The following is a 16,947-nucleotide window of genomic DNA, read 5'->3' on the forward strand; positions in this document are numbered from 1 at the left end:
GTTGAAATAATTTATAAAAGATAGTTGTACTCCTACATAAGCAAAACACAGAAAATAGAATTTTTTAATGATAGTTGCAAAAATAAAATACAGTAACCATGAAAATAATCTTATAAAATGTGTCTAAAACCTTTATGGGCCGGGCATGGTGGCTCACGCCTGTAATCCCAGCACTTTGGGAGGCCAAGGCAGGTGGATCACATGAGGTCAGGAGTTCGACACCAGCATGACAAACATGGTAAAACCTTGTCTCTACTAAAAATACAAAAATTAAATGAGTGTGGTGGTGTGCATCTGTAATCTTAGCTACTTGGGAGGCTGAGGCAGGAGAATCGCTTGAACCCAGGAAGCGGAGGTTGCAGTGAGCCGAGATCATGCCACTGCACTCCAGCCCCAATGACAGAGTGAGACTCCTTCTCAAAAAAAAAAAAAAAAAGATCCTTTATGAAGAAAAATTTTTAAACTTTAATGAATGACATTCAGAAGACCTTAAATAGTATTAATGAAGTACTATAATATCTCATGATGTCAATTCTCCCATACTCTAAACATTATAATTCCTATTAAAATTGAAACAATTTTCTGAAAAATTGAGATGTTGATCCTAAATTTAGAAGAGCCAAGAACAACTAAGGCACTCCTATAAAGAAAAATCAGGCAAAAAACTATTTTTCCTGTCAGATAAAGACATGATTAAGCTACAATGATTAAGACAGTAAGATATTAGTGCAGAAACAGAAAGACCACCATAATGGAGAGCTTATATACAGATCCTGTAGGAAAAGAATATAAAACAAAGAGCCAGTAGTATAGATTCATGAGGAAAGGATGGATCATCCAATATATAGTGCTAGGACATTGGCAAATTATTCCCTATCACATACCATATATAAAAACCAACTGAAAATGGATCAAGTACATAACGGTGATAAGCAAAAGATTCAGAAATGTTTAGTAAAAGCATAGCAGGATATCTTTATAACTTGAGTTAGGAAAGAATTTATTTAAAAAGACACAAGTAGTATAAAATGAAGAAAAATCCTAATTCAATTTCATTACGAACTACTGCTTAATCAACACATCACAAAAAGTGGAAAGATAAGTCACACACTGGGACACATATAACCTACGAAGGAAATATCCAGGATAAATAATGACAAAGTATTTAATAAAAACAAACCTTCAATTTTCTAAAATGGACAAAAGTCATGTACAGACATTTCATGGGAGGGGAAACACAACTGCTCCATAAATATTAGAAAGGTGCTCAGCCTCAATCTCAATCTCTAGCCTCAGCTTTGCATTTATTTGTCTTCAAGTAAATACAAATAAAAACTACAAGACATTATTTTACACCTACTATTTTGACAAAAATTTTAAAATATAAGAGTATCAAGTATTGGTAAAGATACAAAGAAATGTGAATGTTTACCCATTACTGCTGGGAATAAAAAAATAACAATTTGGATTAAAGTTTAACATTATTTAGTAAAGTTAAACACACACACACACATTATGATCCAGCAGTTCTACTTCTAAATACATTATAGGAGGGGTCCCCAACACCTGGCTGCCAACCAATAAATCCCCCAAACCCCATTAGGAATCGGGCTGCACAGCAGGTGAGCAGCCTACCAGGGAGCATTACCACCTGAGCTCCATCTGTCAGATCAGTAGGAGCATTAGATTCTCATCGTCATGGGACCGTGAAACCTACTGTGAATTGTGCATGTGAGGTATCTAGGTTGCACACCTTATGAGAATCTAATGCCTGGTGATCTGAAGTGGAACAGTTTTATCCCAAAAACATTCCCCCACCATGGAAAAACTGTCTTCCACAAAACCAGTCCCTGGTGCCAAAAAGGTTGGGGACTGGTTAGGCACGGTGGCTCATGCCTGTAATTCTAGCACTTTGGGAGGCCAAGGCGGGCAGATCATGAGGTCAAGAGTTTGAGACTATCCTGGCCAACATGGTGAAACCCCGTCTCTACTAAAAATACAAAAATTAGCCAGGCATGGTGGCATGTGCCTCTAGTCCCAGTTACTCGGGAGGCTGAGGCAGGAGAATTGCTTGAACCTGGGAGGCGCAGGTCGCAGTGAGCCAAGATCACGCCACTGCACTCCAGCCTGGGCGATAAGAGCAAGACTCTGTCTCAAAAATAAATAAATAAATAAATAAATAAATAGGATGAGGACTGCTACATTATAGAACTCTTACATGTGTGCAACAGATGAACAAGCACAAAAATGTTAACAGCAGTGCTTAAAAAGCAAAACTTGGAAATAACCAGAATGTCCATCAACATTAGAATGGACCAATACATTGCAGTAGATTTAGAAAACGAGTATTACTTACCAGCACAAACGAATGACCTAAAAGTTACACACAATAACATAAATGAAATCTCAAAAACATAAAATGAGGCAAAAATATAAGTTACAGAACAATATAAACAATATGATCCATTTATATCAAGTTCAGAAAAAAGCAAAACCAAACTATATTCATTGTTTATTAATGTATACATATGTGACAAAACTATAAAGTAATTTAAGTACTTGATTAATCTAAAACTCAGCTATTACCTCCAGGGGAGGGGAAAGAAGATGCAATCAGTTAGGAAACTACAGAAGCCTTTAAAAATATTAGAAATACTTTTTTTTTTTTGAGACGGAGTCTCACTCTGTTGCCCAGGCTGGAGTGCAGTGGTGCAATCTCAGCTCACTGCAACCTCCACCTCCTGAGTTCAAGCGATTCTCCTGCCTCAGCCTCCTGAGTAGCTGGGATTACAGGCATGTGCCACCATGCCCGGCTAATTTTTGCATTTTTAGTAGAGACAGAGTTTCACCATGTTGGTCAGGCTGGTCTCAAACTCCTGACCTCGTGATCTGCCTGCCTTGGCCTCCCAAAGTGCTGGGATTACAGGCGTGAACCACTGTGCCTGGCCAGAACTACTTCATTTTTTAACCTGTATGTTAGGTACATACACGTTCATTTCATTATTATTTAAACCAGTGGTCTCCAACCTTCTTGGCACCAGGGACTGGTTTTGTGGAAGACAATTTTTCTACAGACTTGGGGAAGGTGGGTGGGGAAGCATGCGTAAAGTCAGTGGTCCCCAACCGTTTTGGCACCAGGACCAGTTCTGGGCAAGACAACTTTTCCACACACTCGGATGGGTAGGATGGTTTCGGGACGATTCAAGTGCATTACATTTATTGTTTACTTTATTTCTATTATTACATTGTAATATGTAATAAAATAATTATACAACTCACCATAATGTAGAACCAATGGGAGCCCTGAGCTTGTTTTTCTGCAACTAGACAGTCCCGTATGGGGGGATGGGAGACAGTGACAGATCATCAGGCATTAGATTCTGGTAAGCAGTGTGCAACCTAGATGTCTCACATGCACAGTTCATAATGGGGATCGTGCTCCTGAGAACTGAATGCCTCCACTGATCTGAAAAGAGGTGGAGTTCTGGCGGTAATGCAAGTGATGGTGAGTGGCTGTAAATACAGATGAAGCTTTGCTCACCTACCCATTGCTCACCTCCTGCGGTGCGGCCTGGTTCCTAACATGCCATGGACCAGTATCAGTCTGTAGCCTAAGGGTTGGGGACCCCTGATTTAAACTGAACATTTAAACTGAAGTTATATGCACTCTTAAATGTATATTTCTTTTTTTTTTTTTTTTTTTTTGAGACAGAGTCTTGCTCTGTCGCCTGGGCTGGAGTGCAGTGGCCAGATCTCAGCTCACTGCAAGCTCCGCCTCCCGGGTTCACGCCATTCTCCTGCCTCAGCCTCCCGAGTAGCTGGGACTACAGGCGCCCGCCACCTCGCCCGGCTAGTTTTTTGTATTTTTTAGTAGAGACGTGGTTTCACCGTGTTAGCCAGGATGGTCTCGACTTCCTGACCTCGTGATCCGCCCGTCTCGGCCTCCCAAAGTGCTGGGATTACAGACTTGAGCCACCACGTCCGGCTTAAATGTATATTTCAAAGCTTTAAGAAATTAAAATAATATTATTCTAGTTTTGAAAGTCTTAAGTGTTTTCTTCAATGAATGTTACAAAATACAAATAGTATATCACTTTTTTTTTGTTTGAGACAGAGTCTCACTCTGTCGCCCAGGCTGGAGTGCAGTCGCACCATCTCGGCTCACTGCAAGCTCCGCTTCTGGGGTTCACACCATTCTCCTGCCTCAGCCTCCCAAGTAGCTGGGACTACAGGTGCCTGCCACCACACCCGGCTCATTTTTTCTGTATTTTTAGTAGAGACGGGGTTTCACCATGTTAGCCAGGATGGTCTCGATTTCTTGACCTCGTGATCCACCTGCCTCGGCCTCCCAAAGTGCTAGGATTACAGGCATAAGCCACTGGCGGCACCCGGCCAATAGTATATCACTTTTTAAAGTAAACAAAAATACTCCTATTTTTAATTTGGATGCTGAGTATTAAGAAAAACAAATAAATTGATACAACTATAAACCCAGTCCTGGTATTTAGGCATATGAGATTTTACAAGTTTTTAACTGCAATTTTGTTTTTGCACTGATAGCCTAGTAATAACCAAATTAGAATTTGTTGGCTATCAATAGAGAATATTTTATAAGCAACAGAAACCATTTAAAAACTTGGAAGAATTGTGATAGGCTAGCTAAAATACAACCTACAAAATAATTTTTGTGAGGCCGGGAACAGTGGCTCACGCATATAGTACCAGCACTTTGGAAGGCTGAGGCAGGTGTATTGGTTGAGCTAAGGAGTTCAAGACCTACCTGGGCAACACAGTGAGACCTTGTCTCTCCAAAAAAATAACCAAAAAATTAACTGGGCGTGGGTGGTCCCAGCTACTCAGACCTGTCTCGAAAACAAGAACAAAAAATAATTTTTGTAGCTGTAATGCAAGATGGTGCTTATTTATTAGTAAAGAATGTTCATAGTGGCTGGTTGTGGTGGTTCAGGCCTCAATCCCAGCACTTTGGGAAGTGTAGGCAGGCAGATCACTGGAGGTCAGGAGTTTGAGACCAGCCTGGCCAACATGGTGAAACCCCGTCTCTAATAAAAATACAAAAATTAACCAGCCATGACAATGCGCAGCTGTAATCCCAGCTTCTTGGGAGGCTGAGGCAGCAGAATCACTTGAACCCTGGAGGCAGAGGCTGCAGTGGGCCGAGATCGCGCCACTGCATTCTACCTTGGGCGACAGAGTGAGACTCTGTCCTCGGAAAAAAAAAGAAAAAGAAAATTTGCCAAGCACGGTAGCTTACACCTGTAATCCCAGCACTCTGGGAGACCAAGGCAGGTGGATTATCTAAGGTTAGGAGTTTGAGACCAGCCTGGCCAACATGGTGAAACCCTGTCTCTACTAAAAATACAAAAATTAGCCAGGCGTGGTGGCAGGTGCCTGTAATCCCAGCTACTTGGAAGGCTGAGGCAGGAGAATCACTTGAACCCAGGAGGCAGAGGTTGCAATAAGCGCCACTGCACTCCAGCCTGGCCGACAGAGCAAGACTCTGTCTCAAAAAAAAAAAAAACACTCATAGTTATCAAATATTGGTAAATATTTTTATAAAAATTTGCTTATTCAACCTTTTTGATAAAACCAATTTTTAAAAAAATTTGTGGGTACACAGGTGCGTATATTTATGCGGTACACAAGACACCTGACACAGATATGTAACGCATAATAGTTACATCATGGTAAATGGGGTATCCATTCCCTCAAGCATTTACCCTTTGTGCTACAAACAATCCAATTATACTTTCAGTTATTTTAAAACGTACAATTAAATTACTACTGACTAGTCACCCTGTTGTGCTATCAAATACTAGGTCTTGTTCATTCTAATTACTTTTTGTACCCGGTAGCTATCCCCACAGAGGTATCTTACAGTAATAATCAAATTTTACTTTGAATTTATTTGAGTACAGGTTGAAATCTAGCTATGTCTGAGGCTCAAAAAAGAGCTTAGTGCTTGCTTTGGCAGCATGTATACTGAAAACAAAATGATACAGAGATTAGGATGGCTCCTGCGCAAAGATGACATGTATATTTGTAAAGCGTTCCATTATTATTTTTTTTTAATTTTTTTAAAAAAGAGAGCTTAAGGCCAGAAATATGGATCTGGGATTCATCCAGTCACCCACAGGTGTCAAAGTCCAAATAAAAATGTAGATACAAACCTCCAAATTTAACATTTTATTTGGGAAGAAAGAATTGTAATTTGGGGCATAGATGTAGACTGGGTGGTCTTCAGTATGTCCAAACAACAAAGACATGGTTGGGGGTTTTATAAAGAGGGAGAAATGTTCTATGTGGTCTTGATAGAAAGTTTATTGGTATTAGTAAGGCTTTGGGGAGCTGGCAAACTCCAGTTGGTGAGCAAAATTAGTCCCAGAGTTGTAGCAAGTTATCTCAGCAGACGTAGATAAAACTGGTTTTTGTTTATATAAATAGGCAGTTTTAGCGGTGGACTTGCAGAGAATTACATTTCTAGAGCAATGCTACAGACCCTGAACACTTTTTCCCCTTGGCCCCTCTACTGATTTAGTTGGGTATGACAAAAATGACCCAATTCAGATGATTAACTTTCACACAGGTAATAGAAATAGTACAAGTAGATAAAAATCTCCCAGTCCAAGGTGGACAGGAGCAATTTAAAGCAGAATGGAATCTTGGGACACACCTACATCCAAGCAGCAAGCAGATGAAGATGAGGCAAAAGAATCAGGAAATGGTGGTTAGGGTATATTCTTAAGGAAGTCAGAAGAAGTAATACACAAGAGCCAGTCTCCAGGAGCTTCAAATGTTGCAAAACGCAAACAGAATATTTTTAAACAATTAATGTAGCAATAGCACAAAATTAGTGGCCTTTGAGAGAGGAATATGAATAGAGTAGCTGGAGCAAAACCCAAATTATAAGCAGTTAAGGAATAGATGGTAGGAGGAAGAAGGGAAGAGGGATCCTGAATATAGACTGTTCTTGGAAAAAGTTTATTCTCATACCTTACAAGTAGAAATGCTAACTGATAGACTTTTTGAAAAGTAATCTGGCAACCACTATCGAAATTAAAAATATACCCTTTGCCTAGAAAATCCACTTTTGGGAATTTATCCTGTAAAAATAAAAGGGTATACATACAAAGATTTTATTGCATAGTGGCAAAAAACAGAAATAATATAAATGACCACCAGTAAGGGAATGGTTGGATACATTGTGGAATATGATTATTATGGGCTAAACAGTGTCCCTCCAAAATTCATATGAAGTCCTAAGCCCCAGCACCTCAAAATGTGAATGTATTTTGAGATAAAGTCTTTAAAGAGGTAATTAAGCTAAAATGAGGTCATTAGGGTAGGCCTGAATCCAGTTCAAGACTGGCATCCTTAATAAGAGGAGGAAATTTGAATACAGAAGAAAGACCATGTGAAGAAACAGGGAGAAGACAGCCATCTCTAAGCCAAGGAGAAAGGCCTCAGAAAAAAACAACCCACCAGTATCTTCATCTTGGGCTTCTAGCCTCCAAAACTGTGAGAAAATTAATTGCTGTTGTTTAAGCCACTCAGTCTGTGGTACTCTGTTATGGCACCCCTAGCAAACTAATACAACTATATATGTAGCCATGAAAAAGAACAAATTAGAGCTATTAAGTGAGGTGGTTTTTTTTTTTTTTTTTTTTTCTAAGATGGAGTCTCTCTCTGTCACCTAGGCTGGAGTGCAGTGGCGCGATCTCAGCTCACTGCAAGCTCCGCCTCCCGGGTTCACACCATTCTCCTGCCTCAGCCTCCCAAGTAGCTGGGACTACAGGCACCCTCCACCATGCCTGGCTAATTTTTTGTATTTTTAGTAGAGATGGGGTTTCACCGTGTTAGCCAGGATGATCTCAATCTCCTGACCTCGTGATCCACCTACCTCGGCCTCCCAAAGTACTGGGACTACAACAGGCGTGAGCCACCGCCCTGCTAAGTGAGGTATTCTTAAGTGAGAAAACTCACAAAAAAAACGTAAAATACAGGGAATTCTCAAAAAAAAAAAAAAAAAACAACCCACATATACATATATACACGTGTAGTGTAATTATAAATTAAGTACATATTTACACACGAGCATGACAGCATGGAGAGAAATATGGAAGAATATAACCTTTGTTGTCAACATGGGTTATAAATGGTCCTGGGCAAGGCAGGGATGTGAATAGAAAAGGGGGAAAGAATGAATCATTCCTCCCCTAAAGCTGCACTAAAAATTACTCATATTTAAGCACATTTATAACATTTATGTCTATGTGTATATAAAATAAAATATAAATGTAATTAAAAATTTTCATTGGTATGTGGTTTACGCCAGTGTATATATTAACCATGGGAAAGATATATTTAAAGTCCTTTCCCACAGAAAATAACTACACACATCAAATTCCAAACATGTGTCAAGTGCTAAATTCATATCATTTTTCATATGTTTTGCTTTAAAAACAGTATGACCTTCCTAAACAACTTTTTAAAAATATTACTATGTGATAACAGAGTTCCCACCAATAAAGCAAGGAACTGACTCAAGAAGAGTCTCTGATGGTTTTTTAGTTCCTCTTCAACTATGCTCTTTATCTTCCAAAAGTGGCATGTATCCCTATATCAATGATGTCCTGACACAGATGGGGCGCTTTATCAAATTCCCAGTGTTTTCTCTGCTAGTGTTCCCATCTATCCTATCCTATTTTTATTTTTATTTATTTATTTTTTTGAGACAGGGTCTTACTCTGTCACGAGGCTGGACTGCAGTGGCGTGTTCACAGCTCACTGCAGCCTTGACCTCTTGGGCCCAAGTGATTCTCCCACCTCAGCCTCCTGAGAAGCTGGGACTACAGGCATACACCACCATGCTCAGCTAATTTTTTCATTTTTTTGTAGAAATGGGTGTCTTACTATGTTGCTGAGGATGGTCTCAAACTCCTGGGCTCCAGTGATCCTTCTCTCTCAGCCTCCCAAAGTATTGTGATTCTAGGCAGGGGCAGTTATCCTATCCTATTTTAAGTTTCAATCACATTCTAAGAGGTATATTTAAAGCTGGAATGGCAATTCACAATACATGTGATGTATGTCTACTGCCTATCATTGGCAGTCTTCCTTAAAATGCCAAGAGATGGCAACTGTGATCCAAGTGTCTTTCTACTATCTTCACCAATTAATTTGCTCATTACCTCTAAGCAGTAGATTCTAGTTTCCAGTAAACCAAAGCCATAATAAGCAACGAAAAAAACTTTTCAAATTCAAACTTCTCCAAATAAATCAGATTCCTTGATATATGACCACTTCACAGCAAACTGATTTACTAGATGAACTAAACAGATTTCTTCACATTTACAGAAACTATCATTTCTAGACAATAAAATGGTCAATGTCATCTGTGAATTCCACCTATGAATTTTATCAATTTTTCAGACTTTCTGAGTAATGGAAAGGCTATATCCCAAATATGATACATGCACACATTCAACAGATAGTATAAGAGACACAACCCCCACCCTCAAGGAGCTTAGAAGTACAATAGGGGAACTAGACCATCAAACAAACAATTTATTTAAACATAATAATAAACAAAAGTATAACTATGTAAGAGGCAGAGTAGTAAGAAGGTTAAGTGTGGGCTACATTGTCTACATTAAAATATTTGTTCTTTCAATTACCAGAGTGTAACCCTGGGCAAATTACTCCTTCTGGTAATATTACATACCAATATATTGTCAGTCTTTAACAAATGTTACCTGTAGCTATTATTGATGTTCTTGTTAAAGTACAGGATACCATGAGGCTACTAAATGGCCGCCTAAGTTAACCTAGTGGTTCTGGAAAAGATTATAGCTGAAAGCTGAAGGGTGAGCAGAATTTAGGTGAAAAGTGTATTGGTGAAGTGAGAGGGATAACATTCTAGGCAAAGGAAGCAGACTGTATACAAGTGAAGGGGAGAGTGAAGGAAATGAAATTAAGAGTTAGATAGGGCCCAGATCACTGACCAGATACAGGTGCATATACTAGGATAAGGAATACTGTAAGATGAGCAGATGTTTTCATAAGTGGGAGAGTGAACAAGAGATCAAGAGTTCTGGACTCCATTATGCTTGAGATCTTTGAGACATGCAATTAGCAAACAGGCAGTTTAACATACTACATATTGGGAAGCAAGTCTGGATTACATTTTTAATAATTTTATCATATAATGCCCTGTCCTATCAAAATAAGAAGTGATTAGATATTAAATCACTATAAAATAAAAATGCCCTTCCCTGACAATTCCATGTTGGTAGACAGGAAAGCTAGAGGAAAATTAGTGTAAAACAGGAACACTAGAAATGGCTTTTCCCCACATCTTTCTACTTTACTAAAACATGGCTGGATGTCCTAGGAAAGGACAGGAGTCTGTTGACTCCTGGGCTCAACTGTGACAAATACATTCTTCAAAAGGGAAATAGTCACGGTTGTGTGTGTTTTTCTTTTTTTTTTTTTGAGACAGAGTCTCATTCTGTTGCCCAGGCTGGAGTGCAGTGGCACGATCTCGGCTCACTGCAACTCTGCCTCCCCGGTTTAAGCGATTCTCCTGCCTCAGCCTCCCAAGTAACTGGAATTACAGGCACCCGCCACCATGCCTGGCTAATTTTTGTATATTTAGTAGAAACGGTGTTTCGCCAATTTGGCCAGGCTGGTCTTGAACTCCTGACCTCAGGTGATCCACCCACCTCAGCCTCCCAAAGTGCTGGGATTACAGGCATGAGCCACTGCATCTGGTGACAGTTTTTGAAAATTATACTATTATGCACAAATGGTTGGGTATAGAAGCCGCTTCAATGCAAGGGAAGAGAAGAAAAACAATTCCACAGACTCACAGATCTGCTTTAGATTTCCAGATAAATCACATTATTTAGTATTTTATTAAGTATTCATATAGTAATACTTCATAAGAATACTTTCTTAGACAGAATAAAGTATCTTAGTTTTGTAAATATTAACCACTGCCAACATGGCAAGAACAGTGGCACTGTCATGTAACAGTCATGTTTACAAAATAAAGTCGTCTTAAGTCTATGGTTCATGACTAACTTAGTAATTTTACATTTTTGGGGTGGCAAAACAAACAGAATATTTACAATGGCCTCAATAACACCTGCTCTTTTCTTGGAGACTGCTAAGAAGAGTTGTAATCAGATCTGACTTGGACGTCTGACTTTATCTGTATAATCTTAGGCAACTCATTAAATCTCCAAAGTCTCAAGCGTCTCACCTGAAAATGGCAATTATCACCACCAGAGGATAACATGATGATCAAATGAGATAACATGTCAGAAAGTGCTTTATTTTATTTTTGAGACAGAGTCTCACTCTGTCACCCAGGTTGGAGTGCAGTATGCAATCTTGGTTCACTGCAACCTTTGCCTCCCCTCTCCTCCCAGGATCAAGAGGTCCTCCCACCTCAGCCTCTGGAGTAACTGGGACTACAGGTGCATGCCACCATGCCCAGCTAATTTTTAATTTTTTTGTAGAGATGGGGCTTAGCCACATTGCCCAGGCTGGTCTTGAACTCCTGGGCTCAAGTGATCCTCCGGCCTTGGCTTCCCAAAGTGCTGGGATCACAGGCATGAGTCACTGCACCCAGCCGAAAGTGCTTTAAAATGTGGTAGAATGCTAAATAATTATTAGTAGTCCTTACTCACATTAACCACATGAAGTAAGGTGTAAATATTAACAGCTGAATTAAACATAAAAACTTAGATAATTATACTTTAACTCATCAATCTGATAAATTTCTCTTTAAAGATATACCAACAAAATCCAGTTTACCCCACTTTCCATCAGATAATCCCATGTATCAGTGGTTCTTAAACCATGCATAACAATAAACTGAAAAGGATTTTTTTTTTTTTTTTTTTTTTTAATGCAGCATTCTAGGCCCCACCAATAGAAATTCTACTTTAGTATGCCTGGGATGGAGCCAAGGAAGTGATTTTTTTTTTTTTTCAATTGTGGTAAAATACACACAACACAAAATTTACCATTTAACCATTTCTACATGCACAATTCAGTAGCATTGTTGTGCAACCATCACTACTATCCATCTCCAGAACTTTTTCATCATCTTGGCCTGGAACTCTGTACCAATTAAACAATAAATCCCCAATACCTCCTCCCTGCAGGCTCTGGAAACTACCATTCTACTTTCTGTCTCTATGAACTGAACTATTCTAGGTATCTCAGAAGTGAAATCATGTAATATTTGTCCTTTTGTTTTTGGCTTCTTTTCACTTGGTAAAATGTTTTCAAGGTTCGCCCATGCTGCAGCACCAGAATTACATTCCTTTCTAGGGCTGAATAATATTCTATTATATGTATGTATATACTACATTTTATTTATCTATTCATCTGGTAACTGACATGTGGTTTGTTTCTACCTTTTGGCTATTGTGAAAAGTGCTGCCTGTAAACACTGGTGTACAAATATCTGTTCAAATCCCTGCTTTCAATTATTTGGAGTACACAGCTAGAAGTGGAATTACTAGATCATACGGTAATTCTATGGTTAGTTTTTTGATGAACTGCCATACTGTTTTTTACAGAAGCTATACCATTTTAGATTCCCACCAACAATGCACAAAGTTTCCAATTTCTTTACATCCATGTGGTTGTCCTTTGGTTTTCATTTTTGGTTTTTTATTTTAAATAGTAGCCACCCTAATTGGTATGAAGTGGTATCTCACTGTGGTTTTCATTTCCATTTCGCTAATGATGAATGTGCCTTTACAAAACAAAACAAAACATCTCTCGTGATACTGATAGAGTGGCCAGTAAAGAGATCACATTCTTCATAAAACACTGATCCAATATTAGGCAGCCCTCAAAATAGGGAAGAAATGAGCAAGAAAGTTGACTCATAAAGTAGTGTTCAAAAGTAGCCAACCTGGCCCAGCACAGTGGCCCATACCTGTAATCCCAGCACCTTGGCCATCCCTGGCCAACATGGGCACATCACCCTGAGGTCAGGAGTTCAAGACTAGACTGGCCAACATGGTGAAACCCCATCTCTACTAAAAATACAAAAAATTAGCTAGGCATAGTAGCACACACCTGTAATCCCAGCTACTCGGGAGGCTGAAGCATGAGAATTGCTTGAGCCTGGGAGGTGGAGGTTGCAGTGAGCCATTGCGCCACGGCACTCCAGCCTAGGCAACAGAATAAGGCTCTGTCTCAAAAAAAAAAAAAAAAGAAAAGAAAAGAAAAGAAAAGAAGCCAACCTAAAAAAGCTCCCAATGACCAAAGCTGCAACAATTTACACAACAAAATAAGTAGCAATACTATTGGATTATAACCCAAAAAGTAAAAAAACATGTCCTTGAGTCTCCTACTAGAGGGCAGTGACTGTCTCACTTATCTTTATATCCTAACACTTCCCATGTTCATGGCACTAGTATAGTCAATCAACTGATGTAATCTTGGCTTTCATTTATCCTCTCTTTCTGAGATCTGAGTCTCACTCTTTTTATTGAAATAATCTATTTATAAAACCTCTGGTCCAGGTGAAGCGGCTCACGCCTGTAATCCCAGTACTTTGGGAGGCTGAGGAAGGTGGATCATTCGAGGTCAGGAGTTCGAGACCAGCCTGGACAACATGGTGAAACTCAGTCTCTACTAAAAATACAAAAAAAAAAAAAAAAAAATTAGCCAGGCGTGGTGGCATGCGCTTGTAATCCCAGCTACTTGGGAGGCTGTGGCAGGAGAATCACTTAAGCCTGGGAGGCAGAGGTTGTAGTGAGCTGAGATCACACCACTGCACTCCAGTCTGGGCAACAGAGTGAGACCCTGTCTCAAAAAAAAAAAAAAAAAAAAAGAAAGAAAAAACAAAACCACTCTGTGCATAAACACTAAATGCAGACTACTAAATAGCAAATAATTCATCTTCAAATGCTAGCGCCTAGGGCTAGTTTAGTTCAACAAACTCTTATCAAGCACCTTTTAATATGCCAATCCAGGGAACTTCTTCCTCTATGATCATTTTTCTTCTTTTGGGGGGCTGGGGGATGGCTGACACAGTAATTGAGCTCTTACACACAGTATTTTTTGTTTATAAGAATCTTTAGCAGGCCTAGTGTGGTGGCTCACGCCTGTAATCCCAACACTTTGGGAGGCCGAGGTGGGCGGATCGCCTGAGGTCAGGAGTTCGAGACCAGTCTGGCGAACATGGCAAAACCCTATCTCTACTAAAAATACAAAAATTAGCCAGGCATGGTGGCAGGTGCCTGTAATCCCAGCTACTAGAGAAGCTGAGGCAGGAGAATTGCTTGAACCTGGGAGATGGGGGTTGCAGTGAGCCCAGATTGTGCCATTGCACTCCAGCCTGGGCGACAGAGCAAGACTCTGTCTCCAAAAACAAAACAAAACAACTTTAGTGCTTATCGCATCTTTTTAATGTATAGTTTATGTATATCAATGCTTTTCAAACTTAAATCACCTAGAAATTTTGTTAAAAATACAGCTTCCAATTCAGTAGTTCTTGGGTAGAGCATTTTTTGTTGTTTTGTTTTTTTGAGACAGAGTCTCACTCTGTCACCCAGGCTGGAGTACAGTGGTGCGATTTTGGCTCACTGCAACCTCCGCGTCCTGGGTTCAAGTGATTCTCCTGTCTCAGCCTCCCGAGTAACTGGGACTACAGGTGCACGCCACCATGCCCAGCTAATTTTTGTATTTTTAGTAGAGACGGGGTTTCACCATATTGGTCAGGTTAGTCTCGAATTCCTGACTTTAGGTGATCCACCTGCCTCGGCCTGCCAAAGGGCTGGTATTACAGGCGTGAGCCCCTGTGCCTGGCCGAGCATTTGGTATTTTTATCAACCTCTCAGGTGAGGCCAACACTGCTGGTCTGAGGAATGTCCTTTGTGCAGCGAGAGGATACACATCTGTCTATTTGCTGGATTTTTACCTCCTTGAGGGTAGTGAGCATGTCTTACCTTTGTACCCTAGTTCCTGGTACTTGAGTGGAAGCTCACTACACTTTGAATAAGTGAATGAAATTACATATGCAGTGTGTTCAACTCCTGATGTTCCACCTGTGAATCCAAATGGAAAGTTCAACTTTCCCATAGGTATAAATAATCATCTATAAGCCCCTTAACTCTTTTCCAACTCCTTTTTTCTACTGTTTTAGCTCAGGAAATCCTCTCCTTATTTCTGAACAAAAAAATGAACTTAAACATAACTGGATCACTCCTACTGGCATATAAAAGCACTCAAAACAACAAGAAGAAAAAAAAAAAGCTTTCCTTTTCCTCATGTCCCCCAGTATTCACGACATTCTTTGCCTTTCAGAGGTAGATTCCTCAAAAGGATCTCCACAGTCACCTTTTCTATACCAGCCCCCCAGGCTTCTCCACCCAGGGCTGTCATGGTCACCAGGAGATGCCATTCTATAATATGGCCAGGACTAAATCCCTGTACGCATCTCATCTGACCTCCTGGCAGTATGACAGTTGACCACTTTCACTTTCTTGCCACTCCTTCATTTAACTTCCAAGTCATCATTCTCTCCTAATGGTTTACTCCAATGGACACAACATAGCCCAATTATGATCATTTCTCACTACCTACACTACTAGCTCATACTGCCATCACCTCTTTTCTCTAAAATAGTCACTTTGCTTCATTATTATCCCCACAAAAGTCTGTTTTTCTTCACAAATTGACCATAATTAAAATTTTAAGTTAAGTTTGATTATGTCACTCCTTCGCCTAAAATCCTCCAGTGTTCTACTATCACTAGTGCTAAAGCCCTACATGAAGTGGTTCCTATCTCTCCAAACGTAACTTTTCTCACTCTTCTTCACATACGCTATACTCTAGTCATACTGGTTGCTTTTTTTCTTTTTTCTTTTTGGAGACAGGGTCTTCTCTTTCACCCAGGCTGGAGTGTAGTGGGAGGATCACGGCTTACTGCACATACTGCTTGTCTTGATGTTTCTTGCATACCCCAAGCTTGTCTTGCTTCAAGGTCTTACACTAACTACCCTCTTCTAGGGTGTTCCTCCACCAGAGTCTCTGCATTACTGGCTGCTTCTGAACATTCTAGTCTCTTCTCCAATGTCACCTCCTCAGAGAGGCTGTCCTCGACCATTATGTTTTTAAGAGTACCCCCACTCTCCTGCCTCTCAGACCCTACTTATCACAACCTGCTTTATTTTCTTGATTCTACTTACTGTTATCTAAAACTACAGTATTTCTTTGTCTATTTGTCTGCTTTCTCCTGCTACCGCTCTCTCCTGATATCTAGAACACTGCTTGGCATTTCTGTTGGTGGGTTGAATGAATAAATGAAATGATTAAAAACCAACACACACCAAATAAATTTATAATTCAAGAAAAAGCAACTTGAAATTTTACAAAACTAAAAGAAATCTGAACATGTGATATGAAATAAAGTATCTTCAAAGCAAGACAAATTTAAATCCACTTGAAAGCTCTTAGTTGTAAAAATAGTCTCTCCAAACTAGGCATGAAAATGACAATTTACTTCTAAATATCAAAGTGCTACAATGTTAACTTCAGAACTTTAATGAGGCAGTATCACTTCTTTGGTAAACTGTGACTCTTAAAAAGCCACGTTAAGCATGTACAAAGATTTCAAAAAATCAGTTATTAATACTATAGAAATACTTTTTTAACTAAATGCATTTTTTTTAACTAACATGATTTAACAAAAGGATCTCTAACCTTCCAACGATTTCGAAAGATAAGCACTATTTTCCCCTACACAAATAATGAAGATATACAGGCCATTCTTCCATATGTGAATAATTAAGACCTGGGTTAGAATCTTTCCTATTTCTATATTTTCCTGAAATGCATGATCATCTATGTGGTTAGTTCTTAGGAAACTACAGTAGTAAACAATTTCTAGTGTTATTG

General features: G+C 39.5%; 1 protein-coding gene and 1 non-coding gene across 3 annotated transcripts in view; one reads left to right on the forward strand and one right to left on the reverse strand.

Annotated features, from left to right (window-relative positions):
* Nucleotides 1-16,947, reverse strand: part of SOS1 (SOS Ras/Rac guanine nucleotide exchange factor 1) — a 146,875-nt gene that overhangs the window by 97,753 nt on the left and 32,175 nt on the right. The gene's annotated exons all lie outside the window — the stretch shown is intronic.
* Nucleotides 5,977-6,080, forward strand: LOC112605439. The gene has a single exon (XR_003115430.1). It is a non-coding gene; the product is annotated as a U6 spliceosomal RNA (small nuclear RNA).

This window comes from Theropithecus gelada, chromosome 13, assembly GCF_003255815.1.
Source record: "Theropithecus gelada isolate Dixy chromosome 13, Tgel_1.0, whole genome shotgun sequence".
In the NCBI taxonomy this organism is placed as follows: Eukaryota; Metazoa; Chordata; class Mammalia; order Primates; family Cercopithecidae; genus Theropithecus; species Theropithecus gelada.